The sequence below is a fragment of the Armigeres subalbatus genome, chromosome 2 (assembly GCF_024139115.2).
Source record: "Armigeres subalbatus isolate Guangzhou_Male chromosome 2, GZ_Asu_2, whole genome shotgun sequence".
NCBI classification, from domain to species: Eukaryota; Metazoa; Arthropoda; class Insecta; order Diptera; family Culicidae; genus Armigeres; species Armigeres subalbatus.
In genome coordinates, this window is record NC_085140.1 from 99,452,943 (window position 1) to 99,473,451 (window position 20,509).

Sequence of the window (20,509 nt, forward strand, 5' to 3'; positions counted from 1 at the left end):
GTCGCTGTCGTCACTGGCGAAACATCTTTTGCTGGCGAGGATGGGGCACTAAATGTTAACAAAGGAAAAATCAGAACGTTTTGACAGATAGGTACCCAACATGTTTGGGGACGATAACAAAGGGAACCGCAGCGACAGTCGTCCTCTATACCCCATAAAAAGTTTGACAGCTCCAAAATTTCACCATCACTCGACGAAATCGGGTGCCTTCCAAATCGACCTATTTTTGCACCGACGACGTCGATTGTCGTAGGCTACATAATTTCGTCGCCAGATTTATTCAACGATTAAGTCGCAAGCAATCGGTTGCCTATTTCATCGGTTAAATGATCGATTGATTGTTTATTTGGTGCTTATTTTGATCATCTGATTAATGAACAGGCGAAATCGGATCCCTGTGTTCACAAACATTGAATAAACAAAGTAAGTAAATGATATTTATTTATTGAAATATTGACCTTATTTGTGAGATTTTCAGATCGAGACACATTACGGAACATCCAGGAAGACCGGGAAATCAAGGTAAGTGATAAAATTTCATCGATTTTAACACATGAATGAATGTTATCCAGAAGACATGAAATGTTTTTAATACAATCTTTTAGAATTTATATTTTTATCGCAACAAGTTCAGTTGTCTTTTTTTTTCAAGTTCTGCAGGATAGGTTATTTTATTTCATAGCATAACATACTGATTTTTTTTTTAAATCCTCATTCAGATTGCTATCAGAAATCCAGGTGAGTGATCCTTGATTTCAATCTAGGATACAAATCACAAAAGCATGAGGATTACTACTCCTGGTCACGCCCATCTTCGCGGTAACTTGGAAGGGGAAGGAAGTGTTGATGTAGTACTTACTTAGTGAGAGCTTCCCGACTCAGCGACCCCGCATAAGTACCACGGAGTTGGATATTGGGGAAGGTTTTCGTTGGGTCCATGATTTGCCTGTAGCTGATAATGTGACCATGGTAGATCTTACAAACCACGCAAACGTGTCTACCCAGCATTACAGGGACAGGTCATTTTATTTCATCATTAATAAGTAAATAAGACATTTTCCAAAATTATAATATTTCCATTCCAGGTTAAAGTAATGTTGGTTTGTTTTGTGTGCTGACTTGTATCGAAATTGGTGCTTTCTTTGGCATGTATGTTTTCTTTAAAAGAAAAAAGGCCATTTTCAGGTAAACTGTTGATTATTATTATGGAGCTTAATTATTTTTACTATAACGTTCATTCATCATTTTTAGAAGTTAGAGAACGATGGTAACATAGAGGAGATCAAAAATACCGAATACCTGTATTGAAACCGCTACTCGTTGGATGCAAAAAATGCTTTAATACCTAGTAACCCTACTAATGTATGTCTTTCTTGTACTATGTTAAATCAAATTTCTATTAAATTAACTTTAAACTATTTTTCAGTTATAGACCGATAACCTTCTGGACCAAACAGGTCAGCACCAGAATGAGTCCGTTTCGTCCGAGGATTCATCTTGCAATCTGGACAGAATCGAAAAACTATCAGCCATGCCACCCGTTTAACTACATCAACTAAACCTTCGATTTTGTTTGTTTTTATTATGTTCTATACCGACCAATCCACAGAATTAGTCTGATCTGCTCTTTGGTAAAATTTAATAAACAGATTAAATACTATATTTCGTCTAATTCCATCATTTTCCTATGCGATCAATCTATTGATTTAGTCTGATCTGCTCCATGATGAAATGTAATAAACCAATGAAACACCCTATTTCATCTGATATCATTATTTTCTACACCGATCTAACTACAGATTTAGTCTGGCCTGCTCTCTGATGAAATTTAATGAGCCGATTAAACACTCTATTTCACCTGATTTCATTATTTTATCTACCGATTAATCTAGAGATTTAGTCTGATCTGCTCTATGATGAAATTTAATAAACCGATTAATCACTCTATTTCGTTTAGTTTCGTCACATATTATTTCTCGCTTAACTTTTCAAAAGGTCCTAAGTAACATTTTTTTCATGATTTAATTTGAGTGTTGCAATTAACAGATTAACATGAAATACGTTGATTGCATTATTCAGATTAAATCATGAAAAAAATGTTACTTAGGACCTTTTGAAAAGTTAAGCGAGATTTACAACGAAATCGATCTTTTGTTTATTCGATTTAGTCGATAATAGTCTATCGATTTCGTTTGGCGTCGCGTCGGCGAGCTCCCCTGTAAAAGTCCCATAAGGCTCGGTGAAACAATCTATAAATTCGTCGGGAACAAAATCGGTCGACCCTACCGACGTGAACCGATTTAATCTGAGGGAAAATCGGGAGGATTTTTTATGGGGTAGTTTATTACCTCTATTGTATATTCAAACATAGTATTGATCCCAAGACGAATCGATTAGTGAGGTAATATTGCAAATCGGTCCTTCTGTTTGTGAGTTATATTGCCTCAAAGCAAACGCAAACTCATTTTTTATATAGAAAGATTATTGTTTAAGGTAAAATTCTAGATTGATTTATACAGTCATACATAGACGAATTTTCCAAGAAATTTCAGATGGAATTTCGGGTGGAGCTCCTGAAGTAAATTACCAAGGATTTCGTGAGGGTGAGATAAATTAGGAATTGGGCGATCCACTTTTAGAGTGCATTGATGACAGATATGCAAATATCGTATAACGGTTTGGTTGCCAACACTGACTAGTAAATAGCAGGCCATGACTTAACCTCTTTCCTCATGGGACAACGAACGGAGTCGAACTCGCGATAAGACAGCACACCCCGTTACGGATAGATCGTTCGGCAGAACTAGGCCGCGCATTTGGCGATTCTGCCAGGTTGTTCCTGGTTGGAAATAATTGTTTTGTAAGTATCCTGTCGGCGTGATTGGGACATTTTTTCATTGGTTTCGACTTGTAATGTCGAAGACGCTCTGGAAGAGCGTCGGATTGAATGATTTGTCTATCGGATTCGACTTGTGATGTCGAAGACGCTGTGGGAAAGCGTCGGAATGAATGATTTGCTCATCGGTTTGGACTTGTGATGTCGAAGACGCTGGATTGACAAATGTGTTGTTTCTCAACGGTTTCGACTTAAAAAAGTTGAAGGCGCTCTGGAAGAGCGCCAGCATAAATCAATAACAACATGTTAGGTTTTATAAAACGATTCTGTTACAATTTTCAGGACCCGTACACAATAAAAACACTATATACAGCTTATGTAAGGCCAATCTTAGAATGTTGCAGCATAGTTTGGTCCCCATTTTCAGCTATTCATGCCAACAGAATTGAGTCAGTTCAAAAACAATTTTTATTATATGCACTACGAAAGTTAGGGTGGACCGAATTTCCATTGCCACCATATGTAGCTCGTTGTAAGCTCATCAATATTCATTCACTGAAAGTGCGTCGAGATTTAGCAATGGTAACTTTTATAAACAATATTGTTTCAAACAGAATTGACTCAACGAAGCTATTATCAAAACTTAATTTTTATGTTCCATTACTATCTTTACGACATCGTCAAATATTCTCCGTAAATTATCATCGAACAAACTATGCAAAATATGGCCCAATAAATCAAATGATGATCACTTATAATAAACATTGTGACACTATTGACTTATCGATGTCCAAAACACAGCTGAAACAGATCTTCTCTCGTATTATAAGCTAATGACACTTTACAATAAGTTTAAACAGCATCAACATTATTTAATGTTATTTAGAATAGTTAAGAATACAAATGTAAATAGGTCTACAATTATGATTGACGACAATAAATAAATAAATAAATAAATAAATGATTTGTTTTCTCATCGGTTTTGACATGTGATGTCGAAACTGCTGTGGTAGAGCGCTGTATTGAATGTTTTGGCTTGTGACGTCGCAGACGCTCTGGAAGAACGTCGAAAAAACTTATTTGTTTTTCATTGGTTTGACTTAAACGAGTTATTGTACGTGGATTTCCCTATTGGACCCGACCGTTCGAAATAGTCGCTCTTTGAACGGTCGTTGAAATCGCCGTTTTCACCTTCACACCCATCTTCATAGTAAAATCTGTCAAAACTGACAAGTCTGCCACGTGTTTTTTGCTGTTTCCCTCGGACTTCTCTTTCTTTTTCCGATGTTTTGACATCTGTTTGATAGACAAGGAGCAAAAAACAAGGTAATCTACCAAATATTTATTTATTTTTTGCAAACCTTGCTGAAATAGGCAAGTGAACCGACCTTCGAATCCATTGGTCAAGTAAATCCACAATAAAATGTCGAAAGAATTCTGGAGTAGCGCCGAAGCAAATGATTCGTTTTCTCATCGGTTTCGACTTGTAATGTCGAAGGTGCCAGATTGAATGATTTGTTGTTCTTATCGTGTCAAAGCAACGTTAATGCGGATCAGCAGAACAAAACTATTCAAATTTGAATTTCGAAGGTGTTGTGTGAGAGTACCGGACTTATTGGCTTGAGCTTGAAGGGCCAATACAGAGTATGTTTGGAGAGCCATTTATAACCATGCAATGGCAGGCATAAATAAAACTTTCAATTAATTACTGTGGAAATGCTGAAGAACACGTAAATAGTAAACCAAGAAACTATGGAAGATGAAGAGAATGAAACAAAAAACTTTTGGTATTCCATTATAAAAACGTTCCAATGTTGGTCTGGGATTAAAAATGTTGTTCATGGAATAGGACTATTGGATTTGCTTTTCGGGTTCATTCATTGGATTTGAGTATCAGATTGGTAAATCATATTGAAATATTTGAATTCCAATTTGAATTAGGATGATTTTGAATATAGGAATTGAGTACGGATATTGGATACTAGATTGTAAAATTAGAAAAAAAAATGCGATGTAAATAGTTGTTTATGAAAATCCTTCTTTTATTCTCTTTTTTAGTGAGAGAAGAAGGGGAATGTGAGGGTGAGATATATTAGGAATTGGGCGATCCACTTTTAGAGTGCATTGATGACAAACATGCCAATATCGTATATCGTATATGGTTTGGTTGCCAACACTGACTAGTAAATAGCAGGCCATGACTTTGCCTCTTTCCTCGTGGGATAACGAACGGAGTCGCACGCGCGATAAGACAGCACACTCCGTGATGGATAGCTCGTTCGGCAGAACTAGGCCGCACAGATTTTTTTTTATAATATCTGAAGAAATATTATAATAGATCAACTGCAATTAAGGCTGCATGTGAAGAAAACCCCCTAAAATATCTAGAATTATTCTCAGGAATTCCAGAAATCAGACATGTTTCTAGAAACGGTTCGAAGAATTTCTAAAGGCTTTTTCACTAAATTACTGAACAATTTCTAGATGATAAAATACAAAAAAACTAAAATTATATTATAGTAATCAAAGTTCTACCGATAACACCAAATTATCATAATCAGCATAATCAGCCAAATAGCTGCTCTCCACCATTACCCGAACTCTGATGCCGCTAGTGCACAAAGCCGAATAACTACGCTTTCTTGTCAAAATATATTACTAGGACTGAATAAAAACTAGCATATGCAAGTAAACCAGGTAAAATTTCGGATGCTGCTAGTATAATGAACTACCATACCCCGCAGCTGAAAACATCGTGAAAGCCTTGTTTGATTCGGTAGACCATTTGAATCAAACTCCAGGACAATTTGAACATCTTATATGCGTGGATTTCAGACGTAAGTTAAAGACAAATAATCGGAGGACATAATTTGGCTGATACCGCGGCTGGGGGCACCAGCCTTGGTTGATTAATTAGATCATTTGATTCAAACTCCAGGACAATTTGGAGATCTTACAACCCCTAATATGTCTTGTTTTGAGACACAAGTGAAAGACAAATCCTTGGAATAATTGAGTTGATACCACCGCTTGGAACATCATGAAGGCTTTGATTGATTCGATAGACCATTTGATTCAAACTCCAGGACAATTTGAAGAACTTACAGCATCTCATATGCCTATATTTGAGACGTAAGTGAATGGCTCATACTCAGAAGACAAAATTAGGTTGACACCGTGGCTGGGGACATCGTGGAAGCCTTGGTTGATTCGGTAGACCATTTGATTCAAACTCCAGGACAATTTGGATATTTATAACACCTCATATGTCTTGTTTTGAGACACAAGTGAAATACAAATCCTCGGAGGGGACATCATGAAGGCTTTGGTTAATCAATTGATTCGATAGACCATTTGATTTAAATTCCAGGTCAATTTGGCAGTTGGTCCCTTTGCCCTGTGCTAAACCAAACCATTTCCCGATTCAGGTCACTGCTAACGAATCTTCCCACCATCACCATGGCGTTGAGATTCAGGATATCAGGCCGAAGGTCATTAGGCCAAATAATCATTAGATCGAATGATAAGTGAGAAGACAGTTTTTTCCCTTTTCTTCTTCGTTCTTCTTTCTTCCTTATTAACTTTTCTTCTTCCTTCTTCTTCATTCTTCTTCCTTCGTCCTTCTCACTTCTCAATTCCCTCTTTCCTACTTCTCACTTCTAACTTTTCAATATTCTCTTTTCGTTTCTCCCTACTCTCTTTTAATTCAGCCCTATGACCATTCGGCCTAGTGGCCTTCGACTTAATGATCTTCGGGCTAATGACCCAGCATCCGATGGCACTATAAGCCGATTGGAAGCGCTTTGACACCAACATCTGATGCGCAATAGTGCATATTACTCCGCTACCGTTTCCCGACTTCTACAGAATCGTCCTCCATGCCACTGGTTGAACCATCCCGCAAACCAGTTTTCCACCTGTACGTCAAGCCCTTCGTTGGTGGTCGTTGGACGAAATGCACTTTGTTCTCAACTTCAGAAGGAAGACCCTCCGAGTACCCTGGTCATCCGGGAAAAGAAAGTGCTTTTATTTTTTTTTATACAAAAACACTATGAATGTTGAAAAGTGAAGTTGCCAAAAGGAAGCAGTGGGAGAACTTCAGTGGGAGAACGCTTTTCTTATGCATCTTGACCTGCAAAACCCGATCCACCGGAGTCAACAGCCTTGGCGTATATTTTGCATCGCTCGTATCGGCACCGCTAGATCCTTTCTTTCGTTACAACACTTTTGAGTTTCACTGGACTTGCCTTTCTCAGCCAAGCTACCCATCGCCCTTTTCAGAAGCAATGGAAAGTCTTCTGGCCTGGACAGAATAGGATATCGGTTGATCAAAGATTATTTCTCCACTGCGAAAATCTTATTCTTTGATTTGGTCAATCAAGTCTGGTCTGACATAACGCTCCCCGAAGAGCAGCGGCTTAGCCTTGTCAATCCCTTCCCGAAAAGCAGCGTCTCCTTCCGGAATGCTCTCAAATACCTCCCTAACTTACTGATATTTTGCGTATTAAATGTTGTCAAGAGGCTGGTCATCTGCAGGCTGCGTAAAAAGCTTGAAGCAGACGGATGCTTCGGCTTCGAACAACATGCTTTCCGCCAGGGGTACGTCACCGGCTCAATATCTCAAAGGCGTTCAACCGTACGTGGACGCCGTTAGTCTATCAGAAGCTAAGTGAATCGGTTTTTCAGGCAATATTTTGGCTTTCGTCCGAAATTTACTTATGAAACGCTCTTCCAAAAATCAGTCTTCGGAGACCTACCAGCAGAAAATATGTGATCCCTTCTGTAAAAGTAAACGCTTGCATGGATTATGGCAATGGAGGATGTGATCCCTTCTTTAAAAGTAGGCGCTTGTCCGGATTGAGCCAATGGTGGCTGCGATCCCTTCTTTAAAAGTAGGCGCTTGCCCAGATTATAAAAATAGTGGATGTGATTCCTTCTTTAAAAGAAGTCGCATGCCCGGATTGAGGCAATGGTGGATGTGATCCTTTCTTTAAAAATAAGCGCTTGCACAGATTATGGCAATGGAGGGTTTGATTCGTTCTTTGAAAGCAGGCACTTGCCCGGATTGAAGCAATGGTAGATGTAATCCCTTCTTTAAAAGTAGGTGTGTGGCCCAAATTGTGGCAATGGTAGATGTGATCCATTCTTTGAAAGATGGCCCTGCCCGGATTGTGGCAAATGGTGGATGTGACTCCTTCTTTATAAGTAGGCGCTTACCGGGAATAAATCAATGGTTGATATGATCTCTTCCCCGAGTAGCACAATTCAGATTGATTTGGTGGCAGTTAATCATATGTGACTTGATTGGTTTAGTTACTCGTCTACGACAAGTGTTTTGCTTGAGTTTTTAAAGTTTTTAAAGGCGCTTGCCAGATTAAGGAAACGGTGGATTAGATCCGGTCTTAAGGCGCTTGTCCGAATTGAAGCAATGGTGGATGTAATCTCTTTTTTAAAGTAGGCATGTGGCCGGAATAAGTTAATGATGGATGTGATCCCTCCCTTAGAAGCAAATCTGCCGTTTTGTTTTCATTTTTCCGGAAAATCTCTACCATCAGTCTAAATTTATCAGAAAACAGCCTCGACCTACTTAATCTACGCTAAACATTACACGAAATATCCCTTCAGCTTTTACAGTTCAAAATTATGCCAAATGACTCACTCTTTTCTTGTAGTTCTAAATTATGCCAAATGGCCGTTATGCCAAATGACCATTATACCAAATGGCCTTATGCCAAATGACCCAGACCCATCTTGGACAGCCTTCCCAACATTTGCAATATCTTCTCTGCTGAAAGCATTCTCGCTAACCAGCGTCAGTACACGTCGTTTGCCTGATTCCCAGGGCACTGCAGAGTTCGCGGCAACAACCCCGACGATTTCCTGGCTGGAGTCGGATACTAAGGAAGACGCTTCGCAAAGACTGTCCCTCTGCCGGACCCAAAAGCATGGATTAAATTAAATTGTGTAACCTTTTCAGATGATTGTTTTGCCACACCATTATTGGATTATTGTTAACAGTAAATGTAAATATTCACACAAGAACATTTTTTCTTATATCGGCACCAACATTTCAAAAGGGCGAAACTGCTTTTGTAAACAAGAGCTTCTCACGTCTCTGGTGGGCTTATTTGTGCTCATCCACGCAATCCAACACCATTAAATGAAAGAAGAGGATTCGATGCTTCCATCAGAGGTGTTGGATTGCCTGGGTGGGCTCAAATTAACCCACCAGCGACGTGAGAAGCTTTTGTTTACAAAAGCAGTTACGCCCTTTTGAAATGTTGGTGCCGATATAAACATAAATACCACCCCCCCCCTTCCCATTTTAATAATTGCGGTAACCGGATTGGGATTGATCATCACGCTGAATTTAAGAAAAAAATGGAATTCTAGCCCGGAAAAAAGAGTTCATGTGCCGTCAAGTGAGAGCTCTCTCAATACGGTGAACCAATAGAGATGAGTGACGTTTAGCGCTCGCACACTAATGTGCAATTCGTCATGTGTAAAAACATATTTGTTTTCGTTCTGCTCATAACCTCAAAAATGATCGGGTCATCACAATGGTTTCAAAAGAGTCAAAAAATATATGGAAATATACCCATTTTTACCCAATCTCTGCTGAGTTGCAACATCTAGGAGTGTTTGTTTTCCTTTTATCGCCACTCACACATTCGGACGTGAGAATCTCAATAGGAGGTAGGGAAAGTTCGAAATTCGAATATAGCTAGGAAGCACGCTGGGGACATGTTCACTGCTCGCAACTATCATCGGACGGCGCCAAAATAATACCATCTAGCAATATGCCCACGAGTTGGTATCATTCGATAGACCATGCGATTGGATCCTCTGACCCTGTATAAGGCCCATCGATCCACATGGAAGGCCTCTATTAGATCCTGAATAGTGTGCCAAACGGTGTTTTATTTCGGCAGTGAAAGTTTAAGTTTTTCAAACGTTATTGCCTTTGGCAAAATGGTTTAGTTCCTAGAAAAGAGACTATTACAGTTTGTGAATTCGTTAATAATCGCGACTGGTAAGGCTACTAGTTAGCCCCGGTTCTCCTTACCGTCAACGTAGAGACCGGTAGTTAAAGTGAGAGGTCGCAACAGGTCGAAGAGTTTAAGTCGGAACAGTGATTGACCGTGAATATACCGACCTAGTGTGCATGGTGCCGCGAGTGAACTAAACCACGGTTAAACTCCTCTCCAAGACACTATTCAGTGGTTTGTCGAAGGTCGTCCGTCAACAAACGACCCCAACGTAAAGTCCTCCACGCAGAGGTGAAAGTAAAGCCTTCCCGAATTAGTGAAATAGTGAAGCCGAAGAGCAGCATTTTCCCGGCAGTTCTAGTGCCGAAAGTCGTCTCCGGCCAGGTGTGAACCGGCGCCATTGCCAACCAACTGGGACCTCGTGGTGGCGATATCACGGGCAGCAGCGTCAACGAGCTAAAGTGAGTCCGTTCCCTATTAACAGTGCCTAGGATTTCCAAATAAAAATAACCTAGTAAGAAATTAATAAATTTCTAGTTCAAAATTCAATTCTTATTTGCCATCTTGTGTGCACCGGAAAATTAAATTTCAGTCCATTTACTTCACTGTGGTTGCAAAGTGGTACAGGTAAGTCTCCGCTAGTGCGATTGTTCGACCTTGAGATAAGGAAAAGAGGTGAGCTAGCTCGGGACGTGCGGATGTCCATGCCAAAGACGCATGGGCGTCATCGGCAGTAACAATTGTGATCGCACCTGGAGGACCTCCACTACGCCGCAACTACTAAAAACTAAGCTTGAACCGTTTTGCCTAACTTTAAGGACTAACAGGTTATCTCCTATTTACTCATTGGGCATATCCAGACAACCACACATCGTATAAGAATGCACGATTATAATCGTTTATCGATAAAAGTTTCATCAAAATTGCATTGTGGTGCGAGGCTTATCAGTTAATTTATAAACTTTACATACAGAGTTTGCTATCACAAACTACATCGCAATGAAGACCAAAAAACGCTTGATAATTGTGCACATCGCTTACATTACCATGCATCGTCGGATAAGAAATTCACATATTCTATCGCCTCCACTTTTGTATGTAAAACGCATTTTCGCAACTGATAAGCGACGGATTTTATGCGCTTAGATGTAATCCTGAACTGGCAAATTTGACGATAAATAGAGATTTAAAAAATTGGTATTTGTTACCAATCGAAAAAGAGTCTTTTCAAACATAGGGGTGATCGGGGCAATATGGGCCACCTAAGGAAATCGTTCCGAAAAGCGCTGAAAAGCTCAAAAAAGCATCGTTCAAATGTAGTTGACTTATACTAGAGAATGTTACCTTTCATATTACGTCGATGAATGACGAAAAATGCGTTTGGAAATTATTGGAATGCACTTTTGAAAATGTATTGATTTCAATGTGTGTTCCCGACTATACGGGGCAATATGAGCCACCATTTGGGGCAGTATGGGCCACCCTTCCAAAACCTTTATTTAGGCAAAAAAAGTATCGTAATATAGAAGAATATGATATTCCAACAGTTGTGAGTATTTCATACCAAATAAAATAAAAAAACTCCACAACAGCGGACTGAACTGATTTGCCACTCTTCACCGTTTGAACAGCCACATTTCAATTGGTCAATGGTCATTTTTTCTGTTTCTATCGCAGAAATGCGCTGTTGTAATTTTTCCGTAATGAATCTTACATATATGATAATATTCTTGTATTTGAATACTGAAATTTGAACTTATTCGCATTTTAAGGCCAGATATCTTGTTCTATGCAGGTATGCCCATATTGCCCCATAGAGACTGGTTTTGGGAAAAAAAAAGTTTTATGATAAATTCAGATTTGTATCAATATAAACATGTGTGCACAATATTCAATTTTAATATATCTTTTGATTGTGGTGTATTTTTGACCTGTATTTTAATCAGTTTTGTGTCAAAACTTTATTTATAAACTTGAAATCTTTTAATAATTTTGCCTATGCAGTGAAAATTTACATTTTCAAGTATATTTTCATGTTTGAATTGAATTTTAATGCGGTTTTCACGTTGATGCATATGTAGAGCATCCTCTTAAAGATCATATAACTTTTACATGATAAAACTTGTCAATAAGCTCAAAATGAGGGTGGCTCATATTGCCCCGTATGTTCATATTGCCCCTACTGCCCCTATCAGATCAACATCGGAAAATGGCTGAAATCGATTCCGAATTGAATATCATTTCAAATCAAATAATTTTTCGTTTAAAAAAATAAATGAGTTAATCCCACTCCATTTTCCCGTTGCACGATGGGACGTTGGCTTTATGATGGTAAGTTTGTCGTTGAAAAGCTGCTGTTAAAATCGTGGAATAAACAGGCAAGGTAAAAGCAGTGATTGTTATGAGCGACGCTTTTCCGATTTTCATTTCTGATGCAGACTCAGAGGTGCTCACAGATTATTAATATTCCATTAGCAGATTTAGATTTTACGTAGCTTTTCGATTAAGCTCAGCCATTTAGCCTTAGATCCTGCAAATCGAAAATAGCACAGTAGATATTTATAGCTTTCCATCACCATCGAGTCTGCTTCTTTTTCCCTTTTTGGCGTTACACAATTTTAGATCAAACATTCTGAACGGAATTCCCACCCGCCCACACACACCTGTCTCGAACCAATTTTCCTATAAGTGATCGTCTCTCAAACATCGCACTCTTGTGAAACAAAGGACTAAACAATCCAGCATTTAGCGTTTCCTTTTCACCGCCACCTCCACGGCGTCACCCAAGCTCAAGCGCTGTGATTTCCATCGTTTTCCCATGCTGGTGGTATCAAGCAGAGAAAAAAAAAGTTTCGGCATCGAGAAGCGGTTACGGATGTTCTTTGTTTTTAATTGAATTCTATATTTAGATACGTTCACCCCGCCATCATCACCAGGCTGTCGGCTGTGCTGCACTGATGGTTAACACTAATTTGGGTGGAAATTAGATGGAAGAGATTTCGAAGCGACGGTAAATGGGCAATCTGAATGGATTGGAATCATAACCAACGAAAAAATTAATGATTTAATGCTGGAAGGAGGTCATGGCTGCCGTAATAAATATTTACTTTGGCTTGAATATGTAGGCTAAAACGGCAAACTTTTAAACGTTTCGGTGAGGGAAATGACGACATACTTGTTCTCTGGTGGGATGGCATTAAAAGAACCTTCTGACCAAATTTGATCGCAATCGGTTTCAGAAAACCGCCTTACGATAATAGAACGAAGTCGTTTAGAATACTCTTATGAACAGCATCCATACGAAATGTCCAATGGTTGTTTTGGATACCAAGTTAAAGATGTTGTCGAAATCTATTGCATCAACCGCTCTTATTACCAGCATCTCCGAGGCGTCTTTTGTAAGCTGATAAAGGAGCTTCGTGTTGTTACAATATTTTATTCGGAACTAACCAAGTGTCGGTCTGTCTCAGCAGGAATCATCAAGCTCTTCGTATCTTTTTATCAACTTTCAAAATGGCTTAGGACAAAGTGCTGAGTTCGATTCTCGGCAAAGTTCGATTCTTGGCAAAGTGCTGAGTTCGATTCTCAGTCCGGTCTAGGATGTTTTCGGGTTGGAAACATTCTCGACTTCCTGGGCATAGTGTATCCATTGTATTTGCCCTACAAGATATATACTCAATGTATTACTCATGCAATGGCGGGCATAGAAAAGCTTACAATTAATAACTGAGGAAATGATTCTTTTTCCTGTTCGGGTGTGCCGCTGCGACCAGTTATTAGATCTATTGTAGCGTTACCCGTATCCTTAGTGTTTAAGTGCATGTCGAATTACTCCATTACTATTCATTTTTCGTTTCGATACAGTTGTTGTTTTGTTTTCTCAAGAGCCCATTGAAGGCGCGCCCATGGATCGGAGCCCTAGCTACATCCTTGTCTTGCTTCTAGAATATCACCAGTAAAACGCAGAAAACCCGGGATTTAGCTGTCTACAAGACCATTTTAAGCTAGAGAATTTGTTCAGTAATAAGAACTTCCGTGTGTTCCTCTCACTACCATTGTTCACCAGTTCAAGAAGAGTTAGTACGTATTTAAACCCCTATCTCGATTTTTCCAGCAGTCAGTTCAGCCTAGGACCGGGTACCGAGGTTTTGACGTAAACTATGTCTAGGAGGAAGCCTCGGATACAGGGTGCCAAATGAATATTTCCAAATTGGGGATCGTCACGAAATCATGTAAGATTTCAAACGTTAATAGCGACTTTATTTTTCGATGGATTTTCCAGATTTTCTTATCTATAGATTCGGAAACTTTCCATCAATTCGCTAATTGTTTTAAAACTATTCATAGTCAACGTCAAACTATTGAAAATTTTAGTTCTTTCGCGTCTGGTAAAAATTTTAGAACTAACCAATTCCGTTCATGTATCTCCAACACGGACATCAGATTGCTGTAACGTACGCATCTTTTGGCCCACCGCTTCATTTTTCCTGTGCATAAAAAGAGTCGTATCTCACGCGCGCGTCATTTTCCTTCGAGCTTTCACGGCGAGCGAACCGCTTCGTTGGAGCGTGGACCGTCTGGTAGCGGTCTAGAAATAACGGCCCAATGGCGTTGGCGTTCGGTGGTGTATATGGCGGTCTTGGCATAAGCAGCAGCGCGTCATTTGCGGTTGAGATTTCACGGAGCGTGAACCATCCAGCGTCCGTAGCAACGAATCATCGGATAGCGGTCGTGGTACAATAAAAATCATTCGGTCCATTGTTAGGACCACCATTATACACAGAAGAGAATTTGTTTTACCGAAAAATTCCAGCAAAGTGAAAATTCATCCATCGGAAGTGGTTGCTGCAGAAAACTCGTCGTCAGTAAAAACATCACTCAAGTCACTCGCATGCTGTTAGTAATGGCAAAAACGCAAATTTAAAAAATCGGTCCTTTGTCAGGACCATTAGAGTAGAGTGGGGCAAGAGTACGCACTTAGTTTTCAATCGATCATGTGGCCCTTATGAAGCAAGCTTCTGCATATCAAATCAGTGTCGATGATTCATATACTCTTCCTTTGTGTTACCCAGTGGAAAAAATATTGAAATTATTGAGATTCGTTTTAGTGGAACCCTTATTGCAAGGCAAGTGAAAAACGCACTCTTACCCCACCGGTGGGGTAAAAGTGCGCATCGGGTGGGGTAAGAGTACGCATTTATCCAATCATGTGCTTTAAGTATATATTAACACAAATAAGAGTTATTAACATTTAATTGATGTTTATTGAGCATATATTAGGGAATGTTTAAAGATTACGTAACTCTTAAAGGGGGAGGGGGTCCTAAAAATGTGCACTTTCATACGAAAAACCGTTGTTTTTTATATATACAAAAAACTACAGAGGTAAAAATATATATGTTTCGCGGGGCGTATACAAAGGCATTTTCCTTAAAGAAAGTCTACGAATCACGTAACGTAAAATTTGGCTATTTCATCACTCCTCCCCACCTATCTTACACTATTTGTATGAATCCTCTAAAAATTATATGGATCGTCACACATCTCACAACCCCTCCCAGCTAAACGTTGCGTAATTTATGAATGTTTATTTTGATTAAATGAAATTATCATTTAGATGAAATTGTGTTTTCGTACTATGTTTAGGTGCACAACAAGTCCTAATACAATTTCATTATTTCGCTTCAGTGCTTTGTTCGCTAAGTCCTTTCTAACACCGAATTACTTCAACTTATCCTAAAAACTTGAGATAATTTCGAATTCTGTCCCTTGTTTCTTAGTTGTGGATCTTTACGCTTTGGAAGAAGTCTTATTTCGGCCGGAGATACGGGTTTGACATCATAACTTGAAGATTCATATGCGTACTCTTGCCCCACCGGTTCCTGCGTACTTTTACCCCACAGTCCCAAAAATTATTCAAGTAATGGTTTTGACTTCTTGGAAAACCAACCGGATTGGTGTTCTGTACCATAAAGTACTCTATACAATAGGTTATCGAAATGGTATAATGTTCACCTGATTGAACGTATATATGGTAATGAAATACTAGTTGCGGAAATCCAATTATTTTTAGCAAAATGACCAAAAAGTTATCTAACTCCATATCTCCCTTGTTGTTTATTCGAATCGTTTACAATTACACATGATAATAGTTGGCCAGAATACCTGTCAAACTGATGCAGCGCTGCTAGTTTATCTTTTTTTATTACTTCAAAAAATGGAAAACGTACTCTTACCCCACGTGCACTCTTGCCCCACTCTACTCTACTATATAAAGAGAAGGGTTTCATTTGCCGTATTTGAAATTGATGCTTGAATTTGCGAAAAGATTTCTCTTTATACTGCTGAATGCACTATGGGGAAAGTGGTGTGGTATGTGGTATTCGGTATTGGTATTCGTGATTCAGCCTAACATAATGGTGTTTCAAGGGAAGAGTACGGAACCTTGTGAACCTTTTCAGGACGGCCTTTTTTGTCCTTTTCAACGAACGAAGGTCATTTGTCATCCACGGAACCCTAGAGTCGGTATGGGTCAGAACTATGATATCGTAACAATGATCCATGACCGCTAGTCGATAATCTTCCACTAGACCATTCCCGAGCAACACACATGTTGTACAAGTGTTATTATAACTCATATACGTCCACATTCGGTCATATATGAGTTGCTGGAACCAAAACGATCTGAATTGTGCTGCTCGGGATTCATTCAGCCAACGTTCTGATAGTACATAGTAGCGTGCGATTTCGGACGGGGGGCTGTTGCTCTGGAAATCGGGATAATATCAGGAAGAGAGGCGGTGGTTGATTGATAGACTTGCCGGTAATAGGAATTCGGAAGACCCCATCTCCCTTCCCTTGTGCTGGACCGGGACGGCTGCTGGACGCTGGCAGGAGGGACTTGACAGCGATGGGAGGAATAGGGGCTTCCTTAGGACTTGTGACACTGAAGCGTCCCGGTGTTCCGTTAGCAGCAGACTTGGTTTGGCTTGACGAAGTTCCACTGGTAACGATAATCGATTCAGGCAAGAAATTGTTCGTAATAACAACGTACTTGCCTGCAGGAGGTGTTCGGAAGACCCCGTCTGTCAACTCAAACAGCAGGACCGGGATGGCTGATGGTCGTTGGCGGGAGGGGCTCGACTGCATTGAGAGAGATAGGGGCTTCCTCATAGCTAGGGGCAAGAGTGCATCCCGATGTACAGCAGAATAACGGTTGTTGATTGCTCAGTTGTCCAAGACAACTTCTTTTGTCAGATGATTCGCACACAGCAGTGGGTTCGGGCGTAGAGATTTCGCGGTTCACATGATTGCATACAGTGTTCATAGAACTTGCAGTACATTTGCGTGCAGTTGTCGAAACGGTTAGAACTGAAGGCGGTTGTTCGGTTGATAGGCGACTGGAAACAAGGATTTTTTCAGGAAGCAAATTGTTGTGAATAGGAGCGTACTTGCCTGACGGACGATTTTGGAGGACATTGTTCGTAATAACAACGTACTTGCCTGCAGGAGGAGTTCGGAAGACCCCGTCACTCAACTCAAACGCAGGATCGGGATGGCTGATGGTCATTGGCAGAAGGGGCTCGACTGTGTTGAGGGGATTGGGGTCTTCCATGAAACTAGCAGCAAAAATACTTCCCGGTGAAATGCTGAAGGAAGATGCTAGAATCACTCGATTACCACCATTTCTGTTTCCGCCGGAATTCCTAGCGGATCGTTGGTCGCAGGTGGAGGTTTTGGTCGCCAAAAATTTTCTCTGGAGTTGTCGTCGCAAAATTCTCGGTGAAGAATTCCTTCAGGCCATGTCGAACTCAAAAGCGCTCTCGATTTCAATTCGGCATTCATTCCAATTTTGAATAAGACAAAAGATAGCGAACTTATGTCTCTCCCTTAGGCACCAAACGAGCTACACGAGTTTCAAGACGCTTTTTTGTCAATTCGCCAATTTGATCAGCTGAAACGTCTGGTGCAATCCGCGACAAATAAAGCCAGAATTAGGCATAGGGACGGTCTTGATTTCTGTTGAAGGCGAAAGAGTGCTGCTGGTTCCGAGCAGGAGATTAGGTTTCGTAACTGGGACAGAACCGTTAGTCATACTGAAAAGGCGCCGTTTCTTCGTACACTGGGGTTCCAATATAACGTCGTTCGTTGCCTTCGGGGTAAGCAAGTTAGAGTTCATTAATTTGGTAAAATTCGTCTGGATTTCAGATTTCAGCTCCGTCAGTATCTCAGACTTAAGCTGCGCCAAAATTCCATCTCCACCTCTCCTATTTATTCTTATACATAGTAACCTGATTCCAGGTTTTATTTGCATTTAAACTACCCCTAAAAATAAAAACAATCGTTCAACATTATTGTTCAGGAATACGCAGCTCATTACTGGGTTAAATACTAGTTACACCCTCCGGATGCGATGAAAATACATAAATATGATTAATTGTATGCTAATCTTACTAGAATACTATAAAAATATGCAGGAAAACCAAAATAATATTTTTGGCCACCACTTTGTATGGGGCCGCCCCATAATGGAATGGTTACAGACAATTGCTTGGCAAATTTTTTTGCAGCAACCACCGCCGACGGACAGCTCTGATGCGGCTGGGACTGCTACCCGCGCCATAATTGCCACTTTTAATCTCTACAAATTAATTCGTCTCAAATCAACTATCTTCCAATCAACATGGGGATCATGAAAGGACGCGATATACGCATCTTGATGAGCCTTCACTACTACTGACAGAACCAAAAAATTATCCGAATCTGAAGAAAAAATTCACTTTCTACCGCTAAATGGTTGCAGCAGCTACCACGGCTAAAAATTTTTTTATAGCAGTCTTCGCCAATGGCCGTTGATGTCGTTAGGATAGCTAACGAGGCAATCATAGCCATTTATTGTTTTCACTTCAAAGAAAGAACCGATTTACGCTTCTTGAAACCGTGTTGAGAATTCACAACATTGCATGAAATTTTCACTTTCAATCATTATATGAGTGACTCGGGAAAATAGCTTTCTCATATCCAATAAAGCAGATTCATCAGAAAATGTTTGCTTTATTTTCAATTATGCGTCTTTACAATAAATATCAGCAATCGAGTTTAACTTTTGTCTGCAGCAACCACTGCCGACGGCCATCACTGATGCTGTTGAGATCGATAGCAGCGCAATCGTTCCTATTCGATTGTATGTCTATTTAAAGAAAATACAGTTAAAGCCAATTCTTCCGTTTCAAATGGGGATTCTGAGAAGAACTGATTTATGCTTCTTGAGACCTTGTTGAGCATTTACAACTACTAACAGCAACCAACCGACTGTCCGAATCTTGCGAGAATAAAATTTACTTTTTATATCAGATTTTTCTTAATCCACTATCATATACAACAGCAAGTTTAATAATGAGAAAAGTTTTCACCACATTACTAAGCACATTATCATGGTGACTGTCGAAAATTCGATGGCGTCGTACTTGACCCCTGTGCCGGATATCGGCAGGTAGATGCAACAGAAAATTATACACAAGGATGCCTTTCCAAATATTAATACAATCTAGTAATAAAATTTCACTTTTCTATGCAATTCTCTGTCCCTGTAAATAATATTCGTCACATATCCAATGTCTTCCATTTATAATTCTGATCCTGAAAAGGGCCGGTTTATGGGCCTCGATACATATCCGCGGACGATTGTTGCGGATGGTCACTCAATGCTTCACCACGACTTACTGTATTACTGTACACTTGAGTACTGCTGATGAAGACCACGCGATGATGATTCTGCAGCAACACGCCTACGAGCACCACCGATATCGATGCTGGGACCACAACCCGCTGGACGCAACAGATTCCTACGACTGCCACTGATGCCGATGCAATAAGAGGCGAACCAGTCTCCGGCTGAAAACCTCTTTTATAATGCTATAATAATAATGATGCCGATGCAGAGACCGCTGCGTCAGGGAATCTCGAAAATAGGGCTCGCGCGCGCGGGAAAGCTGCTTACTTGTATTCAATATAGTGAGCCCGATGCGCAGCCCCTTTGTTAATATTTGTGGGTGCAAGTTTTATGTGCACTCATTACGAATAACAAAGGGGCGGAGCTAATGAGTTTACTTCATTAGATACAAGAAAGCAGCTTTCCCGCGCGCGCAAGCCACTCTGTTCGACATTTCGCAGAGAGCGGCACAACGCTGTTCAAGCATCGCAACCGGTAACCAATTAGTTCGAGATTCTTCGAAGAGCGGTCCTAGTACCAACATCAGTATTGTTTGCTCGTGTAATTGGCGGATGCTACAGATCCGGTTTGATGTAAATAATCGTGTGGCCGTCGGCGGTGGTTGCTGCAGAAATCTCGCTGTATTGGAAATTGTCGCAAAAGTAAAATTTTCTCGCAATATTCTTACTTTCGTTTTGCTGCTGTTATGTAACGTACACACCAGTCAAGCAGTTTGACGAACATTGACTCCACCCCCAAGAAAACGCTTCGGTTGCTGCTTTGTTGGAACGTGTGTGAAGTTGTTCGAACAACCATTTGACAGTTGGCAGCTCGGTTGGAAAAAATTAAAACGGTTTGATTTTGGTTTGAGTTGTCGGGGGTGGAGTCAAGGTTCGCCGAACATGTTTGAGCATTTGTAGTGAAGTTGCACAAACCCCCATATATTTTTTGATGGTTGGTGCTCAAGTTGGC

At 40.2% G+C, this 20,509-nt stretch overlaps 2 long non-coding RNA genes across 2 annotated transcripts; both read left to right on the forward strand.

Annotated features, from left to right (window-relative positions):
• Positions 1-274: 274 nt before the first annotated feature.
• Positions 275-981, forward strand: LOC134214770 (uncharacterized). The gene is made up of 3 exons (XR_009979903.1): positions 275-423; positions 479-522; positions 720-981. It is a non-coding gene; the product is annotated as an uncharacterized LOC134214770 (long non-coding RNA).
• A 103-nt stretch (positions 982-1,084) lies between these two features.
• Positions 1,085-1,618, forward strand: LOC134214769 (uncharacterized). The gene is made up of 3 exons (XR_009979902.1): positions 1,085-1,185; positions 1,252-1,362; positions 1,427-1,618. It is a non-coding gene; the product is annotated as an uncharacterized LOC134214769 (long non-coding RNA).
• Positions 1,619-20,509: the final 18,891 nt, after the last annotated feature.